The following is a 14565-nucleotide window of genomic DNA, read 5'->3' as shown; positions in this document are numbered from 1 at the left end:
TGGCTGAGGGCACAGAAATCACAGTGTAGCGGTTCACACACACACACACACACAAGGGAGTGAATGCCACTACATCACACACACACACAAAGGAGTGAATGCCACTACATCACACACACAAAGGAGTGAATGCCACTACATCACACACACACAAAGGAGTGAATGCCACTACATCACACACACACAGGAGTGAATGCCACTACATCACACACACACAGGAGTGAATGCCACTACATCACACACACAAAGGAGTGAATGCCACTACATCACACACACACACACAGGAGTGAATGCCACTACATCACACACACACACACACAGGAGTGAATGCCACTACATCACACACACACACACACAGGAGTGAATGCCACTACATCACACACACACAAAGGAGTGAATGCCACTACATCACACACACACAAGGGAGTGAATGCCACTACATCACACACACACAAAGGAGTGAATGCCACTACATCACACACACAAAGGAGTGAATGCCACTACATCACACACACACAGGAGTGAATGCCACTACATCACACACACACAAAGGAGTGAATGCCACTACATCACACACACACAGGAGTGAATGCCACTACATCACACACACACACAAAGGAGTGAATGCCACTACATCACACACACACACAGGAGTGAATGCCACTACATCACACACACACACAGGAGTGAATGCCACTACATCACACACACACAAAGGAGTGAATGCCACTACATCACACACACACAAAGGAGTGAATGCCACTACATCACACACACACACAGGAGTGAATGCCACTACATCACACACACACACAGGAGTGAATGCCACTACATCACACACACACACAGGAGTGAATGCCACTACATCACACACACACAAAGGAGTGAATGCCACTACATCACACACACACAAAGGAGTGAATGCCACTACATCACACACAAAGGAGTGAATGCCACTACATCACACACACACAGGAGTGAATGCCACTACATCACACACACACAAGGGAGTGAATGCCACTACATCACACACACACACAGGAGTGAATGCCACTACATCACACACACACACAGGAGTGAATGCCACTACATCACACACACACACACAGGAGTGAATGCCACTACATCACACACACAGGAGTGAATGCCACTACATCACACACACACAAAGGAGTGAATGCCACTACATCACACACACACAAAGGAGTGAATGCCACTACATCACACACACACAAAGGAGTGAATGCCACTACATCACACACAAAGGAGTGAATGCCACTACATCACACACACACACAGGAGTGAATGCCACTACATCACACACACACACACAAAGGAGTGAATGCCACTACATCACACACACACACACAGGAGTGAATGCCACTACATCACACACACAAAGGAGTGAATGCCACTACATCACACACACACACAAAGGAGTGAATGCCACTACATCACACACACACACAAAGGAGTGAATGCCACTACATCACACACACACACAAAGGAGTGAATGCCACTACATCACACACACAAAGGAGTGAATGCCACTACATCACACACACACACACACACACACACAAAGGAGTGAATGCCACTACATCACACACACACACAAAGGAGTGAATGCCACTACATCACACACACACACAGGAGTGAATGCCACTACATCACACACACACACAGGAGTGAATGCCACTACATCACACACACACAAAGGAGTGAATGCCACTACATCACACACACACACAAAGGAGTGAATGCCACTACATCACACACACACAAAGGAGTGAATGCCACTACATCACACACACAAAGGAGTGAATGCCACTACATCACACACACACACAAAGGAGTGAATGCCACTACATCACACACACACACAAAGGAGTGAATGCCACTACATCACACACACACAGGAGTGAATGCCACTACATCACACACACACAGGAGTGAATGCCACTACATCACACACACACAGGAGTGAATGCCACTACATCACACACACACACAGGAGTGAATGCCACTACATCACACACACACACAGGAGTGAATGCCACTACATCACACACACACAAAGGAGTGAATGCCACTACATCACACACACACAGGAGTGAATGCCACTACATCACACACACACACAAAGGAGTGAATGCCACTACATCACACACACACACAGGAGTGAATGCCACTACATCACACACACACACAAGGAGTGAATGCCACTACATCACACACACACAAGGAGTGAATGCCACTACATCACACACACACACAAAGGAGTGAATGCCACTACATCACACACACACACAAAGGAGTGAATGCCACTACATCACACACACAAAGGAGTGAATGCCACTACATCACACACACACAAGGAGTGAATGCCACTACATCACACACACACAGAGGAGTGAATGCCACTACATCACACACACACAAAGGAGTGAATGCCACTACATCACACACACAGGAGTGAATGCCACTACATCACACACACACAAAGGAGTGAATGCCACTACATCACACACACACAAAGGAGTGAATGCCACTACATCACACACACACAAGGAGTGAATGCCACTACATCACACACACACACAGGAGTGAATGCCACTACATCACACACACACACAGGAGTGAATGCCACTACATCACACACACACAAAGGAGTGAATGCCACTACATCACACACACACAAAGGAGTGAATGCCACTACATCACACACACAAAGGAGTGAATGCCACTACATCACACACACACACAGGAGTGAATGCCACCACATCACACACACACACAAAGGAGTGAATGCCACTACATCACACACACACAGGAGTGAATGCCACTACATCACACACACACAAAGGAGTGAATGCCACTACATCACACACACACACAGGAGTGAATGCCACTACATCACACACACACACAGGAGTGAATGCCACTACATCACACACACACAAAGGAGTGAATGCCACTACATCACACACACACAGGAGTGAATGCCACTACATCACACACACACAGGAGTGAATGCCACTACATCACACACACAAAGGAGTGAATGCCACTACATCACACACACACAAAGGAGTGAATGCCACTACATCACACACACACACACACAGGAGTGAATGCCACTACATCACACACACACACAGGAGTGAATGCCACTACATCACACACACACACAAAGGAGTGAATACCACTACATCACACACACACAGGAGTGAATGCCACTACATCACACACACAAAGGAGTGAATGCCACTACATCACACACACACACAGGAGTGAATGCCACCACATCACACACACACACAGGAGTGAATGCCACTACATCACACACACACACAGGAGTGAATGCCACTACATCACACACACACAAAGGAGTGAATGCCACTACATCACACACACACAGGAGTGAATGCCACTACATCACACACACACAGGAGTGAATGCCACTACATCACACACACAAAGGAGTGAATGCCACTACATCACACACACACAAAGGAGTGAATGCCACTACATCACACACACACACACAGGAGTGAATGCCACTACATCACACACACACACAGGAGTGAATGCCACTACATCACACACACACACAGGAGTGAATGCCACTACATCACACACACACACAAAGGAGTGAATGCCACTACATCACACACACACAGGAGTGAATGCCACCACATCACACACACACACAGGAGTGAATGCCACTACATCACACACACACACAGGAGTGAATGCCACTACATCACACACACACAGGAGTGAATGCCACTACATCACACACACACACAGGAGTGAATGCCACTACATCACACACACACAAAGGAGTGAATGCCACTACATCACACACACACAAAGGAGTGAATGCCACTACATCACACACACACACAGGAGTGAATGCCACTACATCACACACACAAAGGAGTGAATGCCACTACATCACACACACACACAAAGGAGTGAATGCCACTACATCACACACACACACAAAGGAGTGAATGCCACTACATCACACACACACACAGGAGTGAATGCCACTACATCACACACACACAAAGGAGTGAATGCCACTACATCACACACACACAGGAGTGAATGCCACTACATCACACACACACAGGAGTGAATGCCACTACATCACACACACACAGGAGTGAATGCCACTACATCACACACACACAGGAGTGAATGCCACTACATCACACACACACACAGGAGTGAATGCCACTACATCACACACACACACACACAGGAGTGAATGCCACTACATCACACACACACACAGGAGTGAATGCCACTACATCACACACACACACAGGAGTGAATGCCACTACATCACACACACACACAAAGGAGTGAATGCCACTACATCACACACACACACAGGAGTGAATACCACTACATCACACACACAAAGGAGTGAATGCCACTACATCACACACACACAAAGGAGTGAATGCCACTACATCACACACACACACAAAGGAGTGAATGCCACTACATCACACACACACAAAGGAGTGAATGCCACTACATCACACACACACACAAAGGAGTGAATGCCACTACATCACACACACACACAAAGGAGTGAATGCCACTACATCACACACACAAAGGAGTGAATGCCACTACATCACACACACACAAAGGAGTGAATGCCACTACATCACACACACACACAAAGGAGTGAATGCCACTACATCACACACACACACAGGAGTGAATGCCACTACATCACACACACACACAGGAGTGAATGCCACTACATCACACACACACAAAGGAGTGAATGCCACTACATCACACACACACAAAGGAGTGAATGCCACTACATCACACACACAGAGGAGTGAATGCCACTACATCACACACACACACACACAGAGGAGTGAATGCCACTACATCACACACACACACAAAGGAGTGAATGCCACTACATCACACACACACACAGGAGTGAATGCCACTACATCACACACACAAAGGAGTGAATGCCACTACATCACACACACACACACACACACACACAGGAGTGAATGCCACTACATCACACACACACAGGAGTGAATGCCACTACATCACACACACACACAAAGGAGTGAATGCCACTACATCACACACACACAGGAGTGAATGCCACTACATCACACACACACAGGAGTGAATGCCACTACATCACACACACACACACACACACACACAGGAGTGAATGCCACTACATCACACACACAAAGGAGTGAATGCCACTACATCACACACACACAGAGTGTGACTACAACACGGTCAGTGTCAGTCTGCCTTGCTGTTGATCCAGGGTTTGATTCCCAGCAGCATATGGTGGAGTCACAGTGGAGATTTTTCATCTATGTTCACATGGAGTTGATATCACACACACACACACACACACACTCAAACACACACGCACACTCAAACACACACGCACATGCACACACACACGCACACTCAAATACACATGCACACACACGCATACACACACTCATCAAAGATCCCAAAACTCCCTTTCCCTCACTGCCACTTCTCTGATATAATAATAATAATAATAATAATAATAATAATAATAATAATAATAATGGTAAACAATAATAACAACAATAACACTTTGTTTCCGGTTCAAGGAGGTGTCGTAGTGTGTGAACTGATCCTTATACATTACACCACATCTGTGCGTAAAAAAAAAAGGAAAAAAAAAGAAGAAAAAAGCAGATGCCTGATCTACCATTGATGACAACAAATAATAATAATAATAATGAAAATAATAGTCATAATCACAACAATAGAATAATAATTATATTAATGATAATTAATAATAATCATAATAACTTCAACTAAACATCACTGCCGCTTTTCTGCGATGATTCCAGAGTGGATGGCTGTGTTCTACACAGCAACAAACCAGACACTGACCGGTCTGGGAATCCCCACAATCACAGATCCTTCCATTTAGCTTTCATCCTTTTCATCACCAATGTTCTTAAAGCCAGTTTTTGTAACAACGCACACAACATTTTGCATATTGAAGGAAAGCCACTTGTACAAAAACTGCGTCCCCAAAATAATTTTTCCCACGAGAGGATCCAACAGTGGAGATGTACCAGAGAGTATTATCAAACTAACGTTTTGTGCAGTCAGATCATGTTTTGTGGGTTTTTTCATGGTCTGCAAGAAGCTTTGACACAAGGACATGTGGGTATTTTAGCATCAAAATGTAAATGTTCACTGTTCCAGAGTAATTCTTAGAATGCACACACACACACACACACACACACACACACACACACACGAGTCACAGATTGAGGCCAGTGTAAATAAATATGCAGTGATGAGCACAGACCAACAAGGGTAAAAAAAAAAAAATCCAAAAAACACCACTGGAGTTGAGACACAGGGTAAAAATGTACGTGGCCACAATGGAAACAACTGACACAGGGACAAAATGTACGTGGCACAGTGGTGACAATGGAAACAACTGACACAGGGACAAAATGTACGTGGCCACAATGGAAACAACTGACACAGGGACAAAATGTACGTGGCCACAATGGAAACATCTGACACAGGGACAAAATGTATGTGGCCACAATGGAAACAACTGTCACAGGGACAAAATGTACGTGGCCACAATGGAAACATCTGACACAGGGACAAAATGTACGTGGCCACAATGGAAACAACTGTCACAGGGACAAAATGTACGTGGCCACAATGGAAACAACTGTCACAGGGACAAAATGTACGTGGCCACAATGGAAACATCTGACACAGGGACAAAATGTATGTGGCCACAATGGAAACATCTGTCACAGGGACAAAATGTACGTGGCCACAATGGAAACATCTGACACAGGGTAAAAATGTATGTGGCCACAATGGAAACAACTGACACAGAGACAAAATGTACGTGGCCACAATGGAAACAACTGACACAGGGACAAAATGTACGTGGCCACAATGGAAACAACTGACACAGAGACAAAATGTACGTGGCCACAATGGAAACAACTGTCACAGGGACAAAATGTACGTGGCCACAATGGAAACAACTGACACAGAGACAAAATGTACGTGGCCACAATGGAAACAACTGACACAGGGACAAAATGTACGTGGCCACAATGGTGACAATGGAAACAACTGAGCAGGAAGAAGATGAAAAAAAAGACACAGCACATTTGACACTGTCAGTAATGACATCCAGCTGACCGCACAGGACCTTATCAGGACTATCCAACTAAATAAAAAAAAAATCATTTTAAACAAATAAAAAAATAACCATGTTAAACACATGAACAAATCATCAAGGATATATATCCACTAATACAAACACATGAACAAAGCAATGTAGATATAGATATATATATATATATACTTATGCAAACACATGAACAAGCCATTGTAGATATATATCCACTAACACAAACATATGAACAAAGCATTGTATGTGTGTGTGTGTGTGTCCACTAATACAAACATATGAACAAAACTTTGTATATATATGTATATAATACAGATAAATGAAAACCATCATAGATATATACCCACCAATACAGACCGATCAATAAGACAAAAAGCTAAGATTGTGTAACAGGCACAGACTTTCAACCATCCAACAGGAAAAAACAATAGAAAACTCTACATTTTTCAGATAATTCTGAAACATGTCGTATATAGCCAGCAATATATACTCAACTCAAATAAACAACAAAAACAAAAATCGCTTCAGCAAAAGTCACCAAAGTACGAAAATCATTTGCTTTGTGCATCTGTGTTGCAACAAGACCGAAGCTTTGAACAACTAATCACTGAAAATGGGAAACAGTCGTGATCAAAAGAAGTAGCATTCCTGCCCAAAGTGTGTCAAAAGACTCATCGGCATTAACCTGGAAAGGAACTCCTGATGGGGTGTAACACAAACTCATCATTAATACAATACTCTATTCAACGTTGTATTATCACTCTATTCAACGTTGTATTATCAGTACTCTATTATTTTACAAAACTTTCAGCACATTCATTTTATGTGTAGACCTGATAACACATTGCTCTTCAGCAAATAAAAACCATATATATATCACTTTTGTTTTCAGAGCATCTTGGCACACACAAGTGGCACTGATGTTAAAATTGCAGTAAGTTGTTATATCAGGCTGAAATAAAAGAAGAGCAAAGAAAAGACAGAAAAAAAATCCTGTTTTGTTAACAATGAGCAACTGTAGCAGTTTGCCCTGACCTGAGAACTCAGCTGTATTATTTTGGCATCTCATATAATTTTTAAAAAAAACCCAGAAAACGCAATGATGAGTACAATTAAGTTGCCTTGTATCCGGCAAACCATACCAAAACTCATTCCATAACAACAATATTCTCATTCTTCCTACCCCAAGCCTTAAGAAAAAAAACAACACCAAAAAATGACCAATAAGCAGAAGATAAAAAGGGGGACTTGCTGAACCTTTTCATTTCATGCATACTTCACACAAAAACATACTCATGATTATTTACATTTGACACAAAAACATACTCATGATTATTTACATTTGACACAAAAACATACTCATGAATAATTTACATTTTACACAAAAGCATACTCCTGAATAATTTACAACAACCTTTATGTACATGAATAATTTAAGCCTCCCCTCCCCCACCCCGCTTGTTATCATTACAGCATGCCAGTCGTCAATGGTCATTTTGTTTTCTGTCGCTCAGGTCAAGATGCCAGCTCTCCACGCAATGAATGAGCAACATTTATCACTGCGTGTCCATCGGCTGTGTGCACAGTGCGTGTCCATCGGCTGTGCGCACAGTGCGTGTCCATCGGCTGTGCGCACAGTGCGTGTCCATCGGCTGTGCGCACAGTGCGTGTCCATCGGCTGTGTGCACAATGTCACCAGTAAGCAACATTTCATCACTGTGTGTCCATCGGCTGTGCGCACAGTGCGTGTCCATCGGCTGTGTGCACAATGTCACCAGTAAGCAACATTTCATCACTGTGTGTCCATCGGCTGTGCGCACAGTGCGTGTCCATCGGCTGTGTGCACAATGTCACCAGTAAGCAACATTTCATCACTGTGTGTCCATCGGCTGTGCGCACAATGTCACCAGTAAACAGGTCAGCCACAGTTAGTCAACGTTCCTTGACGTCAACGTTCACAACACAATGAATATTAAAATGTCCATTTTTTGCTGCTTTTTTGTTTGTTTGTTTGGGTTTGTTTCTTTTTCAGGGGGTGGGAATTCAACAAAAAACAAGTGTGACACTGTCCGAGTATCTCTGAGAACCGTGAACAGTGTTTCTTTCCAATCATTGCCATGTGTATTCTAATACACCACCACAAATAAAAATAAATGAATAAAAATATTATTTTCAAAACAGATTGACACTTCTGTTTTGTAATATATTGCCGGGGAAACGAATTTGAAAGCCTGGATAATTATATATATATATATATACACACCTTTCAGATATTATCTTTCTTTCTTTGTAAAGTGGATTTTATTTGCCTTTCAGATAGAAACTTTCTCTTTTCTGTAGAAAGACTTGTTAAACCACATGAAACATATTTCGATGTGGTTGTTATGGGGAATTCTGGGGAATTCACAATGAGCAACATGAGAATTAATACCTGGGTAAAGTTTGGGATACAGAACAAAAACTGAGCACATGCACATCAGAACCACGGTTTACACCAAACTGAATGAACCAATCTGCTTGAAATAAACAGTAGTGTTTAGTCCACGGTTTACACCAAACTCAATGAACCAATCTGCTTGAAATAAACAGTAAAGTTTAGTCCACGGTTTACACCAAACTGAATGAACCAATCTGCTTGAAATAAACAGTAGTGTTTAGTCCACGGTTTACACCAAACTGAATGAACCAATCTGCTTGAAATAAACAGTAGTGTTTAGTCCACGGTTTACACCAAACTCAATGAACCAATCTGCTTGAAATAAACAGTAGTGTTTAGTCCACGGTTTACACCAAACTCAATGAACCAATCTGCTTGAAATAAACAGTAGTGTTTAGTCCACGGTTTACACCAAACTGAATGAAGCAATCTGCTTGAAATAAACAGTAGTGTTTAGTCTATCTTTGCTGTTTTCGTGTACTCAATGAGGTTTTCATAAATAAAATCCACATCTTTTGAGTGAACACATTTCGGATAACAAATATTCATTAACTTCAGAATCATTCTGGATGAATTAACCAGACAAAATAGCACACACACAAAAGGGGAGGGGCAAGCACCTACTGAGCTAGAATGATACACACAGAAAACATGTTTCAGAAAGAGCTTCCAGAAATGCTGAGTATCAATGCAATACATTATTTTCTGTAAGTCAGTCTGTTATATGTCCATGTCATTATAGTATCGATAACAATACATTATTTTCTGCGAGTGTCAGTCTGTTATATGTCCATGTCATTATAGTATCGATAACAATACATTATTTTCTGCGAGAGTCAGTCTGTTATATGTCCATGTCATTATAGTATCGATACAGTACATTATTTTCTGCGAGTGTCAGTCTGTTATATGTCCATGTCATTATAGTATCGATAACAATACATTATTTTCTGCGAGTGTCAGTCTGTTGTATGTCCATGTCATTATAGTATCGATACAGTACATTATTTTCTGCGAGTGTCAGTCTGTTATATGTCCATGTCATTATAATTCTGTGGGAGGATGCCACATGTACGTAGAACAAGAAATAAGATCTGATTTTCCCGTCAGGACTTGACATCCTACCCTGGGTGGGAAATAGCTATGATTCAGAAAAAAGTTATGATCCATGAAATGTTCATAGTTGTGCATTTTCCTGTGATTCAGAAATAAGTCATGATCCATAAAATGTCCATAGTTTTACGTTTTCCTATGATTCAGAAATAAGTTATAATCCGTGAAATGTCCATAGTTTTAAGTTTTCCTGTGATTCGGAAATAAGTCATGATCCATAAAATGTCCAAAAAGTGTGAGAGCCTGCTCTGGATTTGAATCAAACATTAGACGGGCGCAAGTCGTTAAAGTGTTGGACTTTCAATCTATGGGTCCCTCTTTCCAATCTCGGTAGCAGCGCCTGGTGGGTAAAGGGTGGAGATTTTTCTGATCTCCCAGGTCAACAGATGTGCAGACCTGTTTTTTCCTGAACCCCTTTCGTGTGTATACACAAGCAGAAAATCAAATATGCATGATACAAGCCTGTGGTCACGACTGCACAGTGGGTGGGTTTGTTCATGGATTATTCTACCCTTTTTTTTACAATTGATTTTTTGCTCATAAATGAACTTAAGAATAACCCTTCATCCATCCGTTACAAAATGAAATGTGAATGTTAGACAATGCTCTGCAAAATACAGATCTTTAAATATATACCCAGACACATTTCAGCATTTTGAGAAGGCATGGCAATAAATTTCCACATCTGCTCATGAAAATGTTTGGTTACTTTGGGAAGATGACGTTAAAAGATTCCGTGTCCTGTGGAGTTGGTGAGAAAGAGGAAAATGTGATGGGTTTGGTTTTGTCTTTGTAGCTGCTTTTTGTGAGAGACAGACCTTTGATCATGTCATAACTGCACAGTGGGTGGGTTGTGTTTGTGTATTGACTGGCTTTATTTCTTATTTTTTAGTTGATTATCCTCTCATTCATTCACTTATAGTGGCTCTCTTTGATGTGGACACACACACACACACTCACACACACTCATACACACTCATACACACACACACTCACACATGCACACACTCACACTCACACATGCACACACTCACACACACTCACACACACACAGCAACAAGCCTGTGGTAGGTTTTCCTCTCCACACTTTTGACTTGCACAGCCTACAGCCTTGACACAAGCCATGAAGCCTACAGCAGCATGCGTGGTCTGATCACAAAACACGTCACGTCAAAGACCGCTCCCTCTCCTTTCCAACATTAAACGTTCCCAGCCTTCACAAGTGGATTTCCCTCCCCTAAGTGGGTTCTGTCCCTTGGTTCAGCAGCCATGAAGGGTGTGGAGACACAGTTTTTGTGTTTTTGTGTGTGTTTTTTCACAATGTCCTATTTATTTCCTTTTTTAAGTGTCTGAAAGGGGATTGTCAATGACATTTTGATCTCCCCCTTGGAGACAAACAGTCATTAGTCCAAGCTGTTATACACAGACTTCTGCTCAGCACTTATGATGTTCAGCTAACTTTTGCCAAATTCTTTTCCCACTAAAAAAAAAAAAAAAAAAAAAAAAAAAAAATTCCATTCAGTTTCAGTTTCTAGATGTCAAAGCAGACTGGTCCATATATGCTATGCCACATCTTAAAAAAAAAAAGAAGAAAATCAACAAGAAAAAAGCAGATAGCTGACCAAAGCATGAACCCAATGTGCTGATCAAGTCTTGAGAGTCTTCCCTAGGTTCAAGTAAGAAGACAGCAACAACTGTTGAAGTCACCATTTCTGTTTAGCTGACTGTTGTGTGAACACTGGATGTGGGGTCTTGACAGTTCACACAGCAGGTTTCTGTGATTCAGCAGAGAACTGGTGAGGAATGCCCCGCCCCTCGTTTCAAAACACGCTGATGTGACTGGGCCATCATCAGCATTGTTGCAACTTCCACAAACTTACGTTTCTTTGCATATGTTTATACATATTGTTTTTTGTCAGTAGTTGAAACATGCTTTGTCAAAGAATCTGTGCTCAGTCAGTCAGCCACAGATCTGTGAGTGAAACAGTCATTCCTGTTTTTATCTACCTCTCAAAGACAGACTTCAAAAGAAAAAGTGCATGGATAAACGCTGCAACAACTGAAGTCAAACAATGTGTTCTGCAAGCTGTGGATCTGGCATAAAGCACCATTTCATGCGTACATCTCTCTCTCTGTCTCTCGATATATAATATATATATATATATTACTGCTGTCATAGACAAAAACAAACAACATGTTGCCCAGTTTCAGTATCAGTTACAAGGAGGTGTCAAGGCGTGTGGAACCCTGACGACTGGTGAACACTTGATCAGCAGTCCCGCATCTAAACTGACACTGCCATGGCACTATGTACAGTGGCTTCACTCCTTGTCAAAGAACTGGCCCACTGCTCAACATCAGTGTCCAGGTGTATCACTGTCACAGGGCCCACTGCTCAACATCAGTGTCCAGGTGTATCACTGTCACAGGGCCCACTGCTCAACATCAGTGTCCAGGTGCATCACTGTCACAGGGCCCACTGCTCAACATCAGTGTCCAGGTGTATCACTGTCACAGGGCCCACTGCTCAACATCAGTGTCCAGGTGTATCACTGTCACAGGGCCCACTGCTCAACATCAGTGTCCAGGTGTATCAGACTGTCACAGGGCCCACTGCTCAACATCAGTGTCCAGGTGTATCACTGTCACAGGGCCCACTGCTCAACATCAGTGTCCAGGTGTATCACTGTCACAGGGCCCACTGCTCAACATCAGTGTCCAGGTGTATCACTGTCACAGGGCCCACTGCTCAACATCAGTGTCCAGGTGTATCACCGTAACAGGGCCCACTACTCAACATCAGTGTCCAGGTGTATCACTGTCACAGGGCCCACTGCTCAACATCAGTGTCCAGGTGTATCACTGTCACAGGGCCCACTGCTCAACATCAGTGTCCAGGTGTATCAGACTGTAACAGGGCCCACTGCTCAACATCAGTGTCCAGGTGTATCACTGTAACAGGGCCCACTGCTCAACATCAGTGTCCAGGTGTATCAGACTGTCACAGGGCCCACTGCTCAACATCAGTGTCCAGGTGTATCACTGTCACAGGGCCCACTACTCAACATCAGTGTCCAGGTGTATCACTGTCACAGGGCCCACTACTCAACATCAGTGTCCAGGTGTATCACTGTCACAGGGCCCACTGCTCAACATCAGTGTCCAGGTGTATCACTGTCACAGGGCCCACTGCTCAACATCAGTGTCCAGGTGTATCACTGTAACGGGGCCCACTACTCAACATCAGTGTCCAGGTGTATCGCTGTAACAGGGCCCACTGCTCAACATCAGTGTCCAGGTGTATCACTGTAACGGGGCCCACTACTCAACATCAGTGTCTAGGTGTATCGCTGTAACAGGGCCCACTGCTCAACATCAGTGTCCAGGTGTATCACTGTAACAGGGCCCACTACTCAACATCAGTGTCCAGGTGTATCACTGTAACAGGGCCCACTACTCAACATCAGTGTCTAGGTGTATCACTGTCACAGGGCCCACTGCTCAACATCAGTGTCTAGGTGTATCACTGTAACAGGGCCCACTACTCAACATCAGTGTCCAGGTGTATCAGACTGTCACAGGGCCCACTGCTCAACATCAGTGTCCAGGTGTATCAGACTGTCAAAGGGCCCACTGCTCAGCATCAGTGTCCAGGTGTATCACTGTCACAGGGCCCACTGCTCAACATCAGTGTCCAGGTGTATCACAGGGCCCACTGCTCAACATCAGTGTCCAGGTGTATCAGACTGTCACAGGGCCCACTGCTCAACATCAGTGT

This window comes from Babylonia areolata, chromosome 29, assembly GCF_041734735.1.
Source record: "Babylonia areolata isolate BAREFJ2019XMU chromosome 29, ASM4173473v1, whole genome shotgun sequence".
Lineage (NCBI taxonomy): Eukaryota > Metazoa > Mollusca > Gastropoda > Neogastropoda > Buccinidae > Babylonia > Babylonia areolata.
This window is presented reverse-complemented; position numbering follows the sequence as displayed.